Genomic DNA, 18,970 nt, shown 5'->3' with positions numbered 1-18,970 from the left:
TCTTCAAATAAGTCAGTAGTTCAGAGGTATGGCAAATAACAGTAGTTAGACTACTATTCTGCATTGATAACAATATATGTTGTTGGTGGTACACTATTATTCGCCAGTCTAATTAGGCACACGTAATGAAGCTGAGTAGGACAGCAGAAAATGTTGCAACTCACTACTTACCTAATAGACTTCACTTTAGTTTCAGATAAAAGATTGTTCAGCAATACAAGAAAAGTTTAGCCGCTCGAAACAAAACTACAGCACCAAATTGCTTAATCAAACAGACTGATTTCATGAAAAAAAAATTGGACAGTGTGGGGTTTCTACATCAACATATTTGGTACTCAACATTTCATTGATTCACTATATACTGTTTAACGTTACTATTTATCACCATTAATCATCAACTCAGTATTTCGTTTCATCAATAGGTAATGTGAAAGCACAAACAATTTATCTAATGTGGTCTCTGAATCTGGCATAACCTTACGTAATGATTTTAACACAGAAAATAATAGCAATGTTAATTATGAAATTCTCAGTTATTCTTTCCATCAATTATTTCACTGATTAATCACTAATTTGCCAACAATATATTAAAGATTTCACAGTCTTGGCTGAATACAGGTCACTCGGAATTTTCATTTACCAGGTTAGTATCCTGCTTGGTTTATGGGCGGGATAAATTACCAGGTGGACACAATTGTTAATTGGGATGATGGTTATTATTCTTAAAGCACATTTTAACTTCCTGGCACACACTATAATACATAGCTAAAATGTCGTACCCTGTAAGCTGTGATCAGCGACGGCATTAATATCAGAACGGCCAAGAGCAGTTATCCATGTCGGACTTATTTCCTCTTCATAGCGGTGATCCATCTTATAACAATAGCCCGTTTTTCTCCCCATACCAGGCCGTGATAAACTGCAGTTTCCAACCGAGGCAAGATTCAACCATATGGCGCACTCCACACTATCCTGGCGCTATACGTGCTGCCTCTAAGATCACTGGCCACCGACTGACTTTGTTCGCGCCCGCCAAAGCGCACCAAACGTTTCCGCTCCCATCTTTTCCTACGCTTACACAGCTTTCCGTTCCTGACGGAACTACTCCATCTTTTATACTACACATGTCTCATATAGCCCTAAGTGAGTGCCAGTAACTATTACAAACATAATTACATTATAGCACCTTTTTACATTTAATAATTATAACAGATAGATATCTTTACAATATTTAAAAGTGAATATTACACCCTTTCTCTTAATATGTACATTCATTTTAATCTTATCAAAGAGTTTCAGTATCGATTTCGCTTCAAACAAGATATCTCAACAGTTTCAATAAAATATTTTTCAAAAAATTTTTAAAAAATATGAACAATAATGTCACAGGTTCCTTCCTAACTCGACTGCGGAATGAGGAATACCTTTGGCCGAAACGACAATATTTCTAGTGCGTGGGCTGCGATAAATGGCACATTAATCTGAAAACATAGAGTTGGCACGATTCACTGCATTTGGAAATTGAGTTAGCAAAACACGGCATGTTAAAATTCGCTTATTCCGATCTGTACTCGATAACTCGTTTACAAACGACGGTCGAACAGGTCTGACGTTAAGATCTTCAGTCGTGTGATCTCGCTTTGTTGACGTAGCGACTTCGTAGGAGAAAGTTTACTCGAAGCAGAGCCTACGGCACATGTTTCTTCTCGTGTCTTCTTCATTCCGCTCCGCGGCCTGTTTTTAAACTGCCAAAAGCAAAAGCACGTTTTAGAAGTGTTGCCTTTCGTGGTGGAGCTTTATTAATTCTTTCCTGCAATGCTTCCATAATCCGTCTCATTTTCTGCCCTGTGTGTTGCCGTTCGTGTACCCACAAATGTCGTCACTAACCGTTCCTTGATAGTGTAACTACGACCGCTCACACTTGCCATGGCTACAAATTAAAACTCGACTGCGACCGTGACTACGAGAACGTATAAACATGAAGTGCAACAATTGATTCCATCAACTAATAACAAGTAACGTAGCTGGAAGATTAAAACTGTGTGCCAGACCGAGACTCGAACTCGGGACCTTTGCCTTTCGCGGGCAAGTGCTCTACCAAATGCTTGCCCGCGAAAGGCAAAGGTTCCGAGTTCGAGTCTCTGTCTGGCACACAGTTTTAATGTGCCAGGAGGTTTCATATCAGCGCACACTCCGCTGCAGACTGAAAATCTCGTTCAAGTAACGTAGCTGCTAACCTGCATCTACCATTTAACGCTAAACAGGGGTTACAGGGGTGTGGGGACATCTCGCCCCCCCTTGTAGATAAATTTCAGAAAACGTACATTACTGACTGTTAAGAAATCAACACCACGACGGCGTCATGCAACAGACGTCAAACTGGCATGAAGTAGGCCTATACAACATACTGTAAGAGTACAGACATCGATACCACTATTAAATATTGAATCTTACCCTTACCCATCTCCGTTCAGCCCAAGGTGACGCAGGAATGCCGCATCTGTTAGGGGACCAGGTGAGATTTTGGCATCTGCAGAAAACGCATAAGCAACCTGAGGGATCGCACCATGAAACGCGCGAGGTCAGCAAGCGGAAACGATGGCGCTAACAGGAGCGTGAAGTGTTTATGTTGTGGTTATTATCGTGTGATTTGGAACGGTGTATTTTCCTTCACAGTGACTGACCGGAGTCTTAATACCCATAACTAAGAAAAAATAGTAGAATCACCGACTCCCTCCCCCTCACCCCAAAAAAAAGCTGGTCCATATCCACTTGGTTAAGGATGGTCGGGGAACATCAAAAGCAGGGAGAATGTATCAGACTTGAGACTGTCCACGACGGCCCAGAGACCCTAAAACCTATACTAGATATGATACAAGGTTCAAAGGTGAAAGAAAGCGACAAGTCTTATCATCAAAAGAGGTTGGTAGCCTACCTACTTAATTGAAAAAAAATATCTTAAAGGCAGTGACAAAATCAAGTCAAAATGTAAGCTGTGCTTTTGTTCATGATCCGGAAAGGACTTGCAATCGACTTAGTGATCTTTTTCATCAAGTCAAGTATAATAAACCAAGACTTAAAGATTAACAGTTTAATTTGAAGTTGCCTTCGCATCATAATGTATTCATTGAGTCATTTGTATTGAGATGTGGCAGGAGCACATTGAAACACAAGTGTCACATATGCAGACGTTTCGCGAAGTTATTACAGTGGTACGTGTACCTTGGAAGTTAGCTGTCCCGTAATGCTGTCTAGAAATGCAAAAAGAACTTTCAATAAACGACTAGAAGAAGACAGGGGCAGTTGTAGAAAGCCCAAAAACAGACATATGAGCTTGAATATATGCTTCACGGAATTCCTACCGCCTCAGATTTGTATTGAGTCTCGATCTTTCAAAGATTTCCTCCGTTCACATCGTGAGATTTCAGTAGACCATGTAGTAATTTCTCGTGTAGTTGGCCGTATGTCACGGAGACTCGGAAGTCACAAAACTTTCACATGCTACCAAAGATTAGGTGATATCTGTGACTAATGAACACTGGTAGCGATGCAGACTTCGTTGTATGGTTGATGACTCACGTGATTTCTCTGTTGTCTCTGAGCACCAAATGCCCTTTTGCAGGGGTGCAGACATCGCCTTGGTAAAAGTTGTTGTCACACATTTTGAAGCTGCTATACATTTTTCTTTGATGAAAGACTCCCGGTCCGCATGCAAAAGGCGTTTTTCTTTTGAACTATTGCAGTTTAATATTTCTCTATCAAGACCATCTTTTACTGCGCACAGCACATTTGTAATTTTTTGTACATATTCGGCAAATTGATCGGATACCACTTCTGCCCAGGACGCAACCTATTTTATTTGCTGTAGCTCCGAAAAACGAAGTCATGCCGTGGACTGATCACCATATGATGATTATTTTGTTTCTTAGAGAAAGCTAACTTGAAATCTCAATCATTATAGCCGCTCTTCGATGTTCTCGGAATCGAAGTCAGTTCACAGACAATTTTAGCATTTGTATCACCGCATTTCAAACTTCTGAGTTGCTAGATAAAGATGACTGAGTCCAAGGCCGTCTTTTACTGGGCACAGCACATTTGCAATTTTTTTAGGCGGTCGGGAAATTTATTGGATACCGCGTCTGCCCAGGGCAGCTTTGTGCATTAAGATACAGGTCAGTATATGTTAGCTTCTGGTAAACAGAATGCTCTAGCCTCCATCAGATTTTCTTTCAAGGAGAAATCTAAAACTGATAGTTATTCTTCCCTCTTCATCTGAACTGTGAACGTGATATTAAGGTGCGTACTATTCATACGACCAATGAACAAGTGAAGGGCTTCGATTCCATGTTGCCAGATCATAATAGTGTCCTCGGCAACAGCGAAAGAAGCAAGATGGACGAGGACGAGTTGAATTTAGAGCATCTTCTTCGAAGTGCTCCATAATGAAATTAAGCACTGTAGAGAGAATGCAGAACCCGTTGTTATTCCGTTACTCAGTTCACAAAATTTACCTTTACATTAAAAGCAGGTGGTTATCGAAGTACGGCGAAACAGTTTAATATTCTCGGGAGTGATATGGTCTGCTACGAGTAATAAATTCAAAGTATCTTTTACAGGGACATTCTTGAACAAGACCACATCCAAACTGGACTGATTCTGGTTTGATGAATTATGTCCACAAACATTTCAGAGATTTTAATATGACGTTCACAGTGACCAGCAACTGAATTAAGTAACTTGGTTAGACATTTGGTTAGTCTTTAGGCAGGAAGATTTACATCATTAATGACAGCTCTCAATGGAATGCCTTCTTCGGAGATTTCAGGCAAAACGTAGAACCTGGGCGACCTAGGAAATCGAGTTCACAGGTTCTTTATCACATTATCTGGAAAACGAGTATCCTGAACTTTTATGTTAAGAATTCAAGATTGTCGCCAAGTAAAACTTCTTTGTCAACTACATCAGCCATTGCGGAATACACATTGCAATCAGTGGACACCAGGATTCAATCTGGTAAGACTCAGGTATTGGCAGCCACAATCGAAAACTATGGAAGGCTATACGCAGAGACCACGGATATCAGAGATTAGGAAACAAAGCAATAATTTTAATTGTGAGCAGGGGTGTGTGAAATTCAACCGGATCAGATTCTGATGCAGAAGGAAATGTGTATCAGTCTCCCACTGTGAGGCGGTAGCAACACCATTCAACAGCAACCGACAATGGCGTGTTGTGTGCTAAAGTTTTCAAAACATTTGACGGCACTCGCCCGTGTGGGAATACGCACAAACTGAATTTTACTTCATTCAGTAATGAGCCAGATGTGTATCGGACTGTCGTGGATATCAACACGAAATTACTCTGACGACGGTAGAATAGCCTGCAGCATTTCTATAAGCGTGACATATCTGCCCTCTAAGGTCTTGATTTTACATTGCCTACTATTACATTCTAACACAATAAAAACGACACATCACAGGAATGTACAGGGTGATTCAAAATGAATACCACAACTTTAAAAATGTGTATTTAATGAAAGAAACATAATATAACCTTCTGTTATACATCATTACAAAGAGTATTTAAAAAGGTTTTTCTTCACTCAAAAACAAGTTCAGAGATGTTCAATATGGCCCCCTCCAGACACACGAGCAATATCAACCCGATACTCCAACTCGTTCCACACTCTCTGTAGCATACCAGGCGTAACAGTTTGGATAGCTGCTGTTATTAATCGTTTCAAATCATCAATGGTGGCTGGGAGAGGTGGCCGAAACACCATATCCTTAACATACCCCCATAAGAAAAAATCGCAGGGGGTAAGATCAGGGCTTCTTGGAGGCCAGTGATGAAGTGCTCTGTCACGGGCTGCCTGGCGGCCGATCCATCGCCTCGGGTAGTTGACGTTCAGGTAGTTATGGACAGATAAGTGCCAATGTGGTGGCGCTCCATCCTGCTGAAATATGAATTGTTGTGCTTCTTGTTCGAGCTGAGGGAACAGCCAAATCTCTAACATCTCCAGATACTGTAGTCTAGTTACAGTAGCACCTTCGAAGAAAAAGGGACCAAAAACTTTATTGGCTGAAATGGCGAACAAATGTACAACTAAATGAAACTTTATAGCTCCCTTAATTCGCTGACAGATAGTGCTTAGCTCTGCCTTTTGTCGTTGCAGAGTTTTAAATTCCTAAAATTGTGGTATTCTTTTTGAATCACCCTGTATTATCAGAATGGGAAGGAAATCGGTAGATGCGATGTACATGTGCAGACAAACAAATTATTACGATTTCAGAAAGAAACTGGACGATTTATTCAAGAGAAAGCGCTTCATAAACTGAGCAAGTCAATAAAGCGTTTGTCCACCTCTGGCCCACGTGCAAGCATTTATTCGGTTGTTGATAGAATTGCTGGATGTCCTCCTGAGGGATATTGTATCAATACTGTCGAATGGTGCCTTAAACAGTCAATTTGGAGGGCTTTGCTCATAATGCTCCAAACGTTCTCAATTGAGCAGAGATTCGGCGACCCTCCTGGACAAGGTATGGTTTGGTAACCACTAGGGCAAACAGTAGAAACTCTCACTGTGTGCGGATGGGCACTATCTTGCTGAAGTGTAAGCCCAGGCTCGTATGCCATGAAGGCCAACAAAAGCGGTTCGTAGAATATCATCGACGTTTCGCTGTGGTGTAATGGTGCTGCGGATGACAACCGAAAGGCGCCCCGGACCATCACTCCTGGCTGTTTGGCCATATGGCGGGCAACAGTCAGGCTGGTAGCAGCCAACCGCTGTCCGGGCGTCTTTGAACACGTCTTCGCTCTGGAATCTCACTGACTGGAGTCGAATTGTCTTATTGATCAGTCCCGCTTCGTACTGAGCCCCAATGTCCAGCGAAGAGATTTCTAGAGATTCCCTGGACAGTGATGGGATACCAAACTGTCGCCTGCCATATGGCCCAACCGGTCTGGCGTGCCGTCGCATCTGACAGCAGCTCCGACCACATGGCTGGAAAATTTCTGACAGTCCACATACTCCCTATCTGGTTCCTAGCAACATCTGCTGAAAACCCTCACAAAGACAATTATGAACTCTGTTCAAAGCCGGCAGGTCAAAAATGGTTCAAATGGCTCTGAGCAATATGGGACTTAGAGGTCATCAGTCCCCTAGAACTTAGAACTACTTAAACCTAACTAACCTAAGGACATTACACACATCCATGCCCGAGGCAAGATTCTAACCTGCGACCGTAGTGGTCGAGCGGTTCCAGACTGAAGCGCCTAGAACCGCTCGGCCACACTCGGCTGGTCAAAAGTCACTCAAAACATCATACTTCGATATTACAAAATGAATTTATTTGCTTCAGTTAGGCTCTGTCAAATTTGCTTCATTCGTTAAACACCGTCTTTGGCCGCCTATAGGGTCCAAAATCTGCTACAAAAAAATGCTCATTAAACTGCTACAAAAAAAAAATGGTTCAAATGGCTCTGAGGACTATGGGACTTAACATCTGACGTCATCAGTCCCCTAGAACATAGAACTACTTAAACCTAACTAACCTAACGACATCACACACGTCCATGCCCTAGTCAGGATTCGAACCTGCGACCGTATAAGTCACGCGGTAAACTGTTACATTTCCCTAGAAAACTGGCATAATTCCTGACGTCCAAGGAAATGCACTGTAGATTCTTGTAACCTTTTTATATTTGAAAACTAAATTCATTGATCATGAAGTATTACTACCTCCAGACTTAAAGAATTTGAATCATTGTAAAACATCGTTTTCACCCAGAGACGTACGACTAGCCTCCTACACACGTGACTGCTGCCAACCAAGTCGGCAGTTTTGCACCCTCCAAGTCGCTATTCGAAGTGCCAAGGAGACCTTCCGACTGGTACAGTCTGCCACTTGGTTGCCAGGCTCCGCTAGGTAACAACATATTTTTTGTGTAGTCAGAAGATGCGATGGTTTGAGCGATGAAAATACACCTAAATCAACTTTTAAATGGGACGAGTTCTCCACTTTTAGAACCAGTTGCTACTTAACACATGACCAAACCGCTGACAAAGCTATTTCAGTATTTAGGATGTCATTCTTTACTAGTTAATGAGACCACAATGCTGAAGTATATCGAACTTCTGGCGTAAGTCATGGTACATTTCACGGATTTAAGCTTCTGTAACTTTGTGGATCTCATGCATAAAGAAAATTAGCCCATTTTCACTTGACTCCTGTTTCAAGAAACTTTGTCGAGCCTTACAAAAATAAAAATCAACTTTTAAATAGGACGAGTTCTCCACGTTTAGAACCAGTTGCTACCTAACACATCACCAAACGACTGACAAAGCTATTTCAATATTTAGGATGTTATTCTTTACCAGGAACGAGACCACAATGCTGAAGTGTATCGAACTTTTGGGGTAAGTCAAGGTACATTTCACGGACTTAGATTTTTATAACTTTGTGGATCTCGTGCATAAAGAAAATGAGCCCATTTTCACCTGTTTCGAGAAGCTTTGTCGAACCTTACAACAAGTGCGAGTGTAAAAAGTGTACCATAATTCATGTACTTTCCATACTGAGGAGGACCGCCGTGGTCCCGTGGTTTGCCCGCATCTCGTGGTCGTGCGGTAGCGTTCTCGCTTCCCACGCCCGGGTTCCCGGGTTCGATTCCCGGCGGGGTCAGGGATTTTCTCTGCCTCGTGATGGCTGGGTGTTGTGTGCTGTCCTTAGGTTAGTTAGGTTTAAGTAGTTCTAAGTTCTAGGGGACTGATGACCATAGATGTTAAGTCCCATAGTGCTCAGAGCCATTTGAGCCAACCATACTGAGGTAACTTTGCCGACCTTGTTGCGGCAGTCATCTGACATATCCTTTCGCCCAGTGGAGTTACGTATTTGTAACATGTCAGCATTGTCAGAACAGTGAAACTGACAACTTGGGAGGCAGCAGCGTGGGTGGGAATAGCAGCGACGCGCAGGTGGCCGACAAAACTCAATCTGCGGGCAATCCCGCACCAGGCGGCCGGCAGCCATCACTCCTGCGGCCGCGTGGCAGCTGGCGTAGCCAGCCGGCACCGCCACGCCGCTCTCTCATCACTCAGCCACGCGCCACTGCACACGCCGCACCGATTTTGTGGCACCTGCGGTAAGAGAAAAATGGTTCAAATGGCTCTGAGCACTATGGGACTTAACATCTGTGGTCATCAGTCCCCTAGAACTTACAACTACTTAAACCTAACTAACCTAAGGACGTCACACACATCCATGCCCGAGGCAGGATTCGAACCTGCGACCGGAGCGGTCACGCGTTTCCAGACTGAAGCGCCTAGAACCGCACGGCCACACCGGCCGGCTCCTGCGGTAAGATTAGTGGCTTGTTTCAACCAGCAAAGTCTCATCAAACTGCCTAGTAGAAAGTAAAGTATATACCCTGATATTACCCATACTTTTAGTTTCGCGGGAGGAAGAGCGGAGGGGGAAGACTTAGAGAGTTTTCTTAATCCTATGATCTATACACAGTGCGGAGATTTATCGTCTCTGGTTCAGCGTTTCTGCTGATTTATAAGTTGAAACTTTACATAGCTCATGTAGTTCTCATGATGAATCTTCTTCTGGGTCGAGGAAAGTTGCCACTGGTGTTCCACAGGGATCAGCTTCAGGACCACTGCTTCTCTTTCTGTATGCAAATGACTTTCCGTTTTACATTGGCAGAGCAAAAATAGTATTCTTTGTTAACGAGGGAAGCTTCCCCATAAATTCCAGCAAAACTTCAATAAGAAGATTCATAAAATAAATATTAAAAACTATTATTGATTCGTTCTTGGTAACTGGCCTATCATCTACCTACGTAAAACCCAGCTCATTCAGTTTTGTGTAAGGTTAGATATATAATCAACAATAACAATAAAGTACAGGGAAAAACAAATATGTTGATCTGCCTGTTCAAATGCCTAGATATTGATCAGAACTTGAATTGGAAATCAAATACTATACACCTACTCAAACGATTACGGCCAGGAAGGTTTGACGTATGTTTGGTGATTTTGGCAATGAAAGCATTGGCAAATTATCTCCATTCATTGATGTCACGTATAATAATTTTCTGGGGCAATTCCAAATAAAGACACAACTGCTCATTGCACGGAAACGTGCCTTCAGGCTAATACCTGCTGGCCGTCCTCCAATTTCGTGCGGGCAGTTGTTTAAAAATTAAATGTGCTAACTACAGTTTCTCAATACATGTCGTCTAGTATGAAGCTTACTGTGAAAAAACAGACAGTTTGAAAATAACTGTAGTATTCATAAATGAAATGCTAGGAAAGACTGGACGTTACTCCTGCACAGAAGAGAGAAAAGTATACACTCGTGAAAATATTTTATCACGTCTTGTGAACTGAAGGTCCTGGTAGGTTATAAGACGGACGAGGGTTATATAACTAATAGAACTAATCGTTCTGACTTCGAATACTGCACAAGTCACAAAAAAACAGAAACGAGGGTTATATATTTTACAAGCGCTTGCCTAAGCCCTACGTATCTGGTTTCCCCATGGCGGCTGTCTTCTCGCTTCTTCTACTGCCAGTTAAATGCAAAATCATGTAATTTTTGTCACCTGAGAAATTGGGAAGACTCTCATCTTACGAAATCCAAGTGTAGCTGATAAGATCAAATATGTTCTGATAATCAAACGCTTTACAATCTAGTTTGCGCTGTTCTCAACTAATACATCAAATGACCGCTGTAATCATTCACGGGCGCTTCACACACGTAGTTAGTTGAAGTATACCGAAGTCTGTTGATAACATAATAATCACTCAGTTCAGATGCCGTAGTTCAAGCACATAAAAGCTTAAACGAGTGTCACAGCTCTTGGAATTGCCGGGAATCGGTTCAAATGGCGTAACAGGTTATTTTTACGAGAATACACGTGACCTTTCACGACGCCAATGTTTGAAGATCTGGCGCTACGATACCCGAACGAAAAATACATATATTCGCTCGTGTGGTACATGGTCGAAGAGATTACATGACTCTCTCTCTCTCTCTCTCTCTCTCTCTCTCTCTCTCTCTCTCTCTCTCTCACCCTCTCCCCCCCCCCCTCTCTCTCACTCTCTCTCTCCCTCTCTCTCTCTTTTAATATTCACACAAGTTATCCTTTCCGCAACCGTCTCGATATGGTTCATTGTTATCCTCACGACACAACACACGCTTTTGGAATTGTCATTCTTAAATACATCACCAATATTGTACCGTCGAGACTGACGATAAGATGAATTTTAAATACGTCGACAAAATTACTGTAAATTGCGTTCTGCAGCCGCGGCATCGACAATGCGTGACACACGCATCGCGGTAGCTAATCACGAGTCCTCTACAGTCACGCTCTGAGATCGCCAGAGAGCCGACTATTTATATTCGCGCACCGAATAGACAGAGGTATTACAATATACTTACAAGACAGAGAAAGTTTTCAAAACAAATTGAAATCATTTGTGCTTCAGAGTTTCTTCTACTCCATACATAAATTCGTGAATAGATTGCTTTTGCATTGTTGAATTACCATTACAAAATTTTAACGTAGATTAAGATTAAAACAAAAAAGAAAGAAAGAAATTTTAGCCTTGTAAATGACCGGAATGACCATGTTTTCGGAGGGAAAATGTATCTTATTTGTTAACCTATTGACACATTCCATATAATGTCGAGTTTTAGCGAACACAATCCATGGAATTTGAATAAAATTAAGCTGAAGTAAGAGGTATTCAGCGAAAAACAGCCTATCTGCTCCGTTTTTCAGCTGTCGTCTTCCTTTGCTAAATTCTTTCCAAATAAAACAGTAAATCGGTACGACAATACTGAATGAAGAATATCGAAGTTCTATCTCTTAATTAATGAGCTTTCCTTTATTTGCGCACATGAAGAACTTTCGTTTTCGAAATACATACAGTGTTTCTGAACAGTTTCATTGTATATGCAGAGAGTGTACTCTTTCTATCGTGTTGATGGCAATGAAAAAGAGAAGACGAAACCCTGCACAGCCGCGTAGCTTACACCACTCTCAGTGGTATACCATGCCCACTTCCGACTGCTCGATCACAACAATTTCAGAAACCCCCAACTTCGTGAAATGCGTACAAAGAGAGGTAAAACGACCAGTTGGGCAGAAATCCAAGTCCACTGTATCTGATACAAGTCAATAATTTTAGTATCTCCCAGTCTGTCAAAAGTTTCCGAGCTATAAAGGTATTCGTTCTGATCAGGGAGTTGAGCAGTCTCTTCTAAATATAACTTTTGACAATTAATTCGAGCAAAGCATGATAGCTACTACAGTGCAAATAAACATTTATCTAATTCAGAGCAACGTGAAATATATGACAAAGCGTATTCCGAGGACCACTAATACTCACGACTGGCTCCCCACGAAGAGTGTGAAAAAAATACTTTTGGCCATCGACCGTTAACATCGGGGTATGCCTTTTTTTCTTTTTTTACCGGACATTGCTGGACCAATCGGTGCCTGTTTCTCCACTGAGCCAGCAGTGAAGGCAGCCACGGAGCGCTCTACCTTGCCGCCAAAAGTATGCGGATAACCGCCTGAATACAAAATGGGCAAATCGTTAGCTTGGACTTCTGTTCATCTACATCTACATTTATACTCCGCAAGCCACCCAACGGTGTGTGGTGGAGGGCACTTTACGTGCCACTCTCATTACCTCCCTTTCCTGTTCCAGTCGCGTATGGTTCTCGGGAAGAACGACTGCCGGAAAGCCTCCGTGAGCGCTCCAATCTCTCTAATTTTACATTCGTGATCTCCTCGAGAGGTATAAGTAGGGGGAAGCAATATATTCGATACCTCAACCAGAAACGCACCCTCTCGAAACCTGGACAGCAAGCTACACCGCGATGCAGAGCGCCTCTCTTGCAGAGTCTGCCACTTGAGTTTGCTAAACATCTCCGTAACGCTATCACGCTTACCAAATAACCCTGTGACGAAACGCGCCGCTCTCCTTTGGATCTTCTCTATCTCCTCCGTCAACCCGACCTGGTACGGATCCCACACTGATGAGCAATACTCAAGTATAGGTCGAACGAGTGTTTTGTAAGCCACCTCCTTTGTTGATGGACTAGATTTTCTAAGGACTCTCCCAATGAATCTCAACCTGGGACCCGCCATACCAACAATTAATTTTATATGATCATTCCACTTCAAATCGTTCCGCACTCATACTCCCAGATATTTTACAGAAGTAACTGCTACCGGTGTTTGTTCCGCTATCATTTAATCATACAATAAAGGATCTTTCTTTCTATGTATTCGCAATACATTACATTTGTCTATGTTAAGGGTCAGTTGCCAGTCCCTGCACCAAGTTCCTATCCGCTGCAGATCTTCCTGCATTTCGCTGCAGTTTTCTAATGCTGCAACTTCTCTGTATACTACGGCATCATCCGCGAAAAGCCGCATGGAACTTCCGACACTATCTACTAGGTCATTTATACACTCCTGGAAATGGAAAAAAGAACACATTGACACCGGTGTGTCAGACCCACCATACTTGCTCCGGACACTGCGAGAGGGCTGTACAAGCAATGATCACACGCACGGCACAGCGGACACACCAGGAACCGCGGTGTTGGCCGTCGAATGGCGCTAGCTGCGCAGCATTTGTGCACCGCCGCCGTCAGTGTCAGTCAGTTTGCCGTGGCATACGGAGCTCCATCGCAGTCTTTAACACTGGCAGCATGCCACGACAGCGTGGACGTGAACCGTATGTGCAGTTGACGGACTTTGAGCGAGGGCGTATAGTGGGCATGCGGGAGGCCGGGTGGACGTACCGCCGAATTGCTCAACACGTGGGGCGTGAGGTCTCCACAGTACATCGATGTTGTCGCCAGTGGTCGGCGGAAGGTGCACGTGCCCGTCGACCCGGGACCGGACCGCAGCGACGCACGGATGCACGCCAAGACCGTAGGATCCTACGCAGTGCCGTAGGGGACCGCACCGCCACTTCCCAGCAAATTAGGGACACTGTTGCTCCTGGGGTATCCGCGAGGACCATTCGCAACCGTCTCCATGAAGCTGGGCTACGGTCCCGCTCACCGTTAGGCCGTCTTCCGCTCACGCCCCAACATCGTGCAGCCCGCCTCCAGTGGTGTCGCGACAGGCGTGAATGGACGGACGAATGGAGACGTGTCGTCTTCAGCGATGAGAGTCGCTTCTGCCTTGGTGCCAATGATGGTTGTATGCGTGTTTGGCGCCGTGCAGGTGAACGCCACAATCAGGACTGTATACGACCGAGGCACACAGGGCCAACACCCGGCATCATGGTGTGGGGAGCGATCTCCTACACTGGCCGTACACCACTGGTGATCGTCGAGGGGACACTGAATAGTGCACGGTACATCCAAACCGTCATCGAACCCATCGTTCTACCATTCCTAGACCGGCAAGGGAACTTGCTGTTCCAACAGGACAATGCACGTCCGCATGTATCCCGTGCCACCCAACGTGCTCTGGAAGGTGTAAGTCAACTACCCTGGCCAGCAAGATCTCCAGATCTGTCCCCCATTGAGCATGTTTGGGACTGGATGAAGCGTCGTCTCACGCGGTCTGCACGTCCAGCACGAACGCTGGTCCAACTGAGGCGCCAGGTGGAAATGGCATGGCAAGCCGTTCCACAGGACATTAAAACTGTGTGCCAGACCGAGACTCGAACTCGGGACCTTTGCCTTTCGCGGGCAAGTGCTCTACCAAATGCTTGCCCGCGAAAGGCAAAGGTTCCGAGTTCGAGTCTCTGTCTGGCACACAGTTTTAATGTGCCAGGAGGTTTCATATCAGCGCACACTCCGCTGCAGACTGAAAATCTCGTTCAAGTAACGTAGCTGCTAACCTGCATCTACCATTTAACGCTAAACAGGGGTTACAGGGGTGTGGGGACATCTCGCCCCCCCTTGTAGATAAATTTCAGAAAACGTACATTACTGACTGTTAAGAAATCAACACCACGACGGCGTCATGCAACAGACGTCAAACTGGCATGAAGTAGGCCTATACAACATACTGTAAGAGTACAGACATCGATACCACTATTAAATATTGAATCTTACCCTTACCCATCTCCGTTCAGCCCAAGGTGACGCAGGAATGCCGCATCTGTTAGGGGACCAGGTGAGATTTTGGCATCTGCAGAAAACGCATAAGCAACCTGAGGGATCGCACCATGAAACGCGCGAGGTCAGCAAGCGGAAACGATGGCGCTAACAGGAGCGTGAAGTGTTTATGTTGTGGTTATTATCGTGTGATTTGGAACGGTGTATTTTCCTTCACAGTGACTGACCGGAGTCTTAATACCCATAACTAAGAAAAAATAGTAGAATCACCGACTCCCTCCCCCTCACCCCAAAAAAAAGCTGGTCCATATCCACTTGGTTAAGGATGGTCGGGGAACATCAAAAGCAGGGAGAATGTATCAGACTTGAGACTGTCCACGACGGCCCAGAGACCCTAAAACCTATACTAGATATGATACAAGGTTCAAAGGTGAAAGAAAGCGACAAGTCTTATCATCAAAAGAGGTTGGTAGCCTACCTACTTAATTGAAAAAAAATATCTTAAAGGCAGTGACAAAATCAAGTCAAAATGTAAGCTGTGCTTTTGTTCATGATCCGGAAAGGACTTGCAATCGACTTAGTGATCTTTTTCATCAAGTCAAGTATAATAAACCAAGACTTAAAGATTAACAGTTTAATTTGAAGTTGCCTTCGCATCATAATGTATTCATTGAGTCATTTGTATTGAGATGTGGCAGGAGCACATTGAAACACAAGTGTCACATATGCAGACGTTTCGCGAAGTTATTACAGTGGTACGTGTACCTTGGAAGTTAGCTGTCCCGTAATGCTGTCTAGAAATGCAAAAAGAACTTTCAATAAACGACTAGAAGAAGACAGGGGCAGTTGTAGAAAGCCCAAAAACAGACATATGAGCTTGAATATATGCTTCACGGAATTCCTACCGCCTCAGATTTGTATTGAGTCTCGATCTTTCAAAGATTTCCTCCGTTCACATCGTGAGATTTCAGTAGACCATGTAGTAATTTCTCGTGTAGTTGGCCGTATGTCACGGAGACTCGGAAGTCACAAAACTTTCACATGCTACCAAAGATTAGGTGATATCTGTGACTAATGAACACTGGTAGCGATGCAGACTTCGTTGTATGGTTGATGACTCACGTGATTTCTCTGTTGTCTCTGAGCACCAAATGCCCTTTTGCAGGGGTGCAGACATCGCCTTGGTAAAAGTTGTTGTCACACATTTTGAAGCTGCTATACATTTTTCTTTGATGAAAGACTCCCGGTCCGCATGCAAAAGGCGTTTTTCTTTTGAACTATTGCAGTTTAATATTTCTCTATCAAGACCATCTTTTACTGCGCACAGCACATTTGTAATTTTTTGTACATATTCGGCAAATTGATCGGATACCACTTCTGCCCAGGACGCAACCTATTTTATTTGCTGTAGCTCCGAAAAACGAAGTCATGCCGTGGACTGATCACCATATGATGATTATTTTGTTTCTTAGAGAAAGCTAACTTGAAATCTCAATCATTATAGCCGCTCTTCGATGTTCTCGGAATCGAAGTCAGTTCACAGACAATTTTAGCATTTGTATCACCGCATTTCAAACTTCTGAGTTGCTAGATAAAGATGACTGAGTCCAAGGCCGTCTTTTACTGGGCACAGCACATTTGCAATTTTTTTAGGCGGTCGGGAAATTTATTGGATACCGCGTCTGCCCAGGGCAGCTTTGTGCATTAAGATACAGGTCAGTATATGTTAGCTTCTGGTAAACAGAATGCTCTAGCCTCCATCAGATTTTCTTTCAAGGAGAAATCTAAAACTGATAGTTATTCTTCCCTCTTCATCTGAACTGTGAACGTGATATTAAGGTGCGTACTATTCATACGACCAATGAACAAGTGAAGGGCTTCGATTCCATGTTGCCAGATCATAATAGTGTCCTCGGCAACAGCGAAAGAAGCAAGATGGACGAGGACGAGTTGAATTTAGAGCATCTTCTTCGAAGTGCTCCATAATGAAATTAAGCACTGTAGAGAGAATGCAGAACCCGTTGTTATTCCGTTACTCAGTTCACAAAATTTACCTTTACATTAAAAGCAGGTGGTTATCGAAGTACGGCGAAACAGTTTAATATTCTCGGGAGTGATATGGTCTGCTACGAGTAATAAATTCAAAGTATCTTTTTCAGGGACATTCTTGAACAAGACCACATCCAAACTGGACTGATTCTGGTTTGATGAATTATGTCCACAAACATTTCAGAGATTTTAATATGACGTTCACAGTGACCAGCAACTGAATTAAGTAACTTGGTTAGACATTTGGTTAGTCTTTAGGCAGGAAGATTTACATCATTAATGACAGCTCTCAATGGAATGCCTTCTTCGGAGATTTCAGGCAAAACGTAGAACCTGGGCGACCTAGGAAATCGAGTTCACAGGTTCTTTATCACATTATCTGGAAAACGAGTATCCTGAACTTTTATGTTAAGAATTCAAGATTGTCGCCAAGTAAAACTTCTTTGTCAACTACATCAGCCATTGCGGAATACACATTGCAATCAGTGGACACCAGGATTCAATCTGGTAAGACTCAGGTATTGGCAGCCACAATCGAAAACTATGGAAGGCTATACGCAGAGACCACGGATATCAGAGATTAGGAAACAAAGCAATAATTTTAATTGTGAGCAGGGGTGTGTGAAATTCAACCGGATCAGATTCTGATGCAGAAGGAAATGTGTATCAGTCTCCCACTGTGAGGCGGTAGCAACACCATTCAACAGCAACCGACAATGGCGTGTTGTGTGCTAAAGTTTTCAAAACATTTGACGGCACTCGCCCGTGTGGGAATACGCACAAACTGAATTTTACTTCATTCAGTAATGAGCCAGATGTGTATCGGACTGTCGTGGATATCAACACGAAATTACTCTGACGACGGTAGAATAGCCTGCAGCATTTCTATAAGCGTGACATATCTGCCCTCTAAGGTCTTGATTTTACATTGCCTACTATTACATTCTAACACAATAAAAACGACACATCACAGGAATGTACAGGGTGATTCAAAATGAATACCACAACTTTAAAAATGTGTATTTAATGAAAGAAACATAATATAACCTTCTGTTATACATCATTACAAAGAGTATTTAAAAAGGTTTTTCTTCACTCAAAAACAAGTTCAGAGATGTTCAATATGGCCCCCTCCAGACACACGAGCAATATCAACCCGATACTCCAACTCGTTCCACACTCTCTGTAGCATACCAGGCGTAACAGTTTGGATAGCTGCTGTTATTAATCGTTTCAAATCATCAATGGTGGCTGGGAGAGGTGGCCGAAACACCATATCCTTAACATACCCCCATAAGAAAAAATCGCAGGGGGTAAGATCAGGGCTTCTTGGAGGCCAGTGATGAAGTGCTCTGTCACGGGCTGCCTGGCGGCCGATCCATCGCCTCGGGTAGTTGACGTTCAGGTAGTTATGGACAGATAAGTGCCAATGTGGTGGCGCTCCATCCTGCTGAAATATGAATTGTTGTGCTTCTTGTTCGAGCTGAGGGAACAGCCAAATCTCTAACATCTCCAGATACTGTAGTCTAGTTACAGTAGCACCTTCGAAGAAAAAGGGACCAAAAACTTTATTGGCTGAAATGGCGAACAAATGTACAACTAAATGAAACTTTATAGCTCCCTTAATTCGCTGACAGATAGTGCTTAGCTCTGCCTTTTGTCGTTGCAGAGTTTTAAATTCCTAAAATTGTGGTATTCTTTTTGAATCACCCTGTATTATCAGAATGGGAAGGAAATCGGTAGATGCGATGTACATGTGCAGACAAACAAATTATTACGATTTCAGAAAGAAACTGGACGATTTATTCAAG

Source organism: Schistocerca cancellata, chromosome 3 (genome assembly GCF_023864275.1).
Source record: "Schistocerca cancellata isolate TAMUIC-IGC-003103 chromosome 3, iqSchCanc2.1, whole genome shotgun sequence".
Classification (NCBI taxonomy): Eukaryota; Metazoa; Arthropoda; class Insecta; order Orthoptera; family Acrididae; genus Schistocerca; species Schistocerca cancellata.
This window is presented reverse-complemented; position numbering follows the sequence as displayed.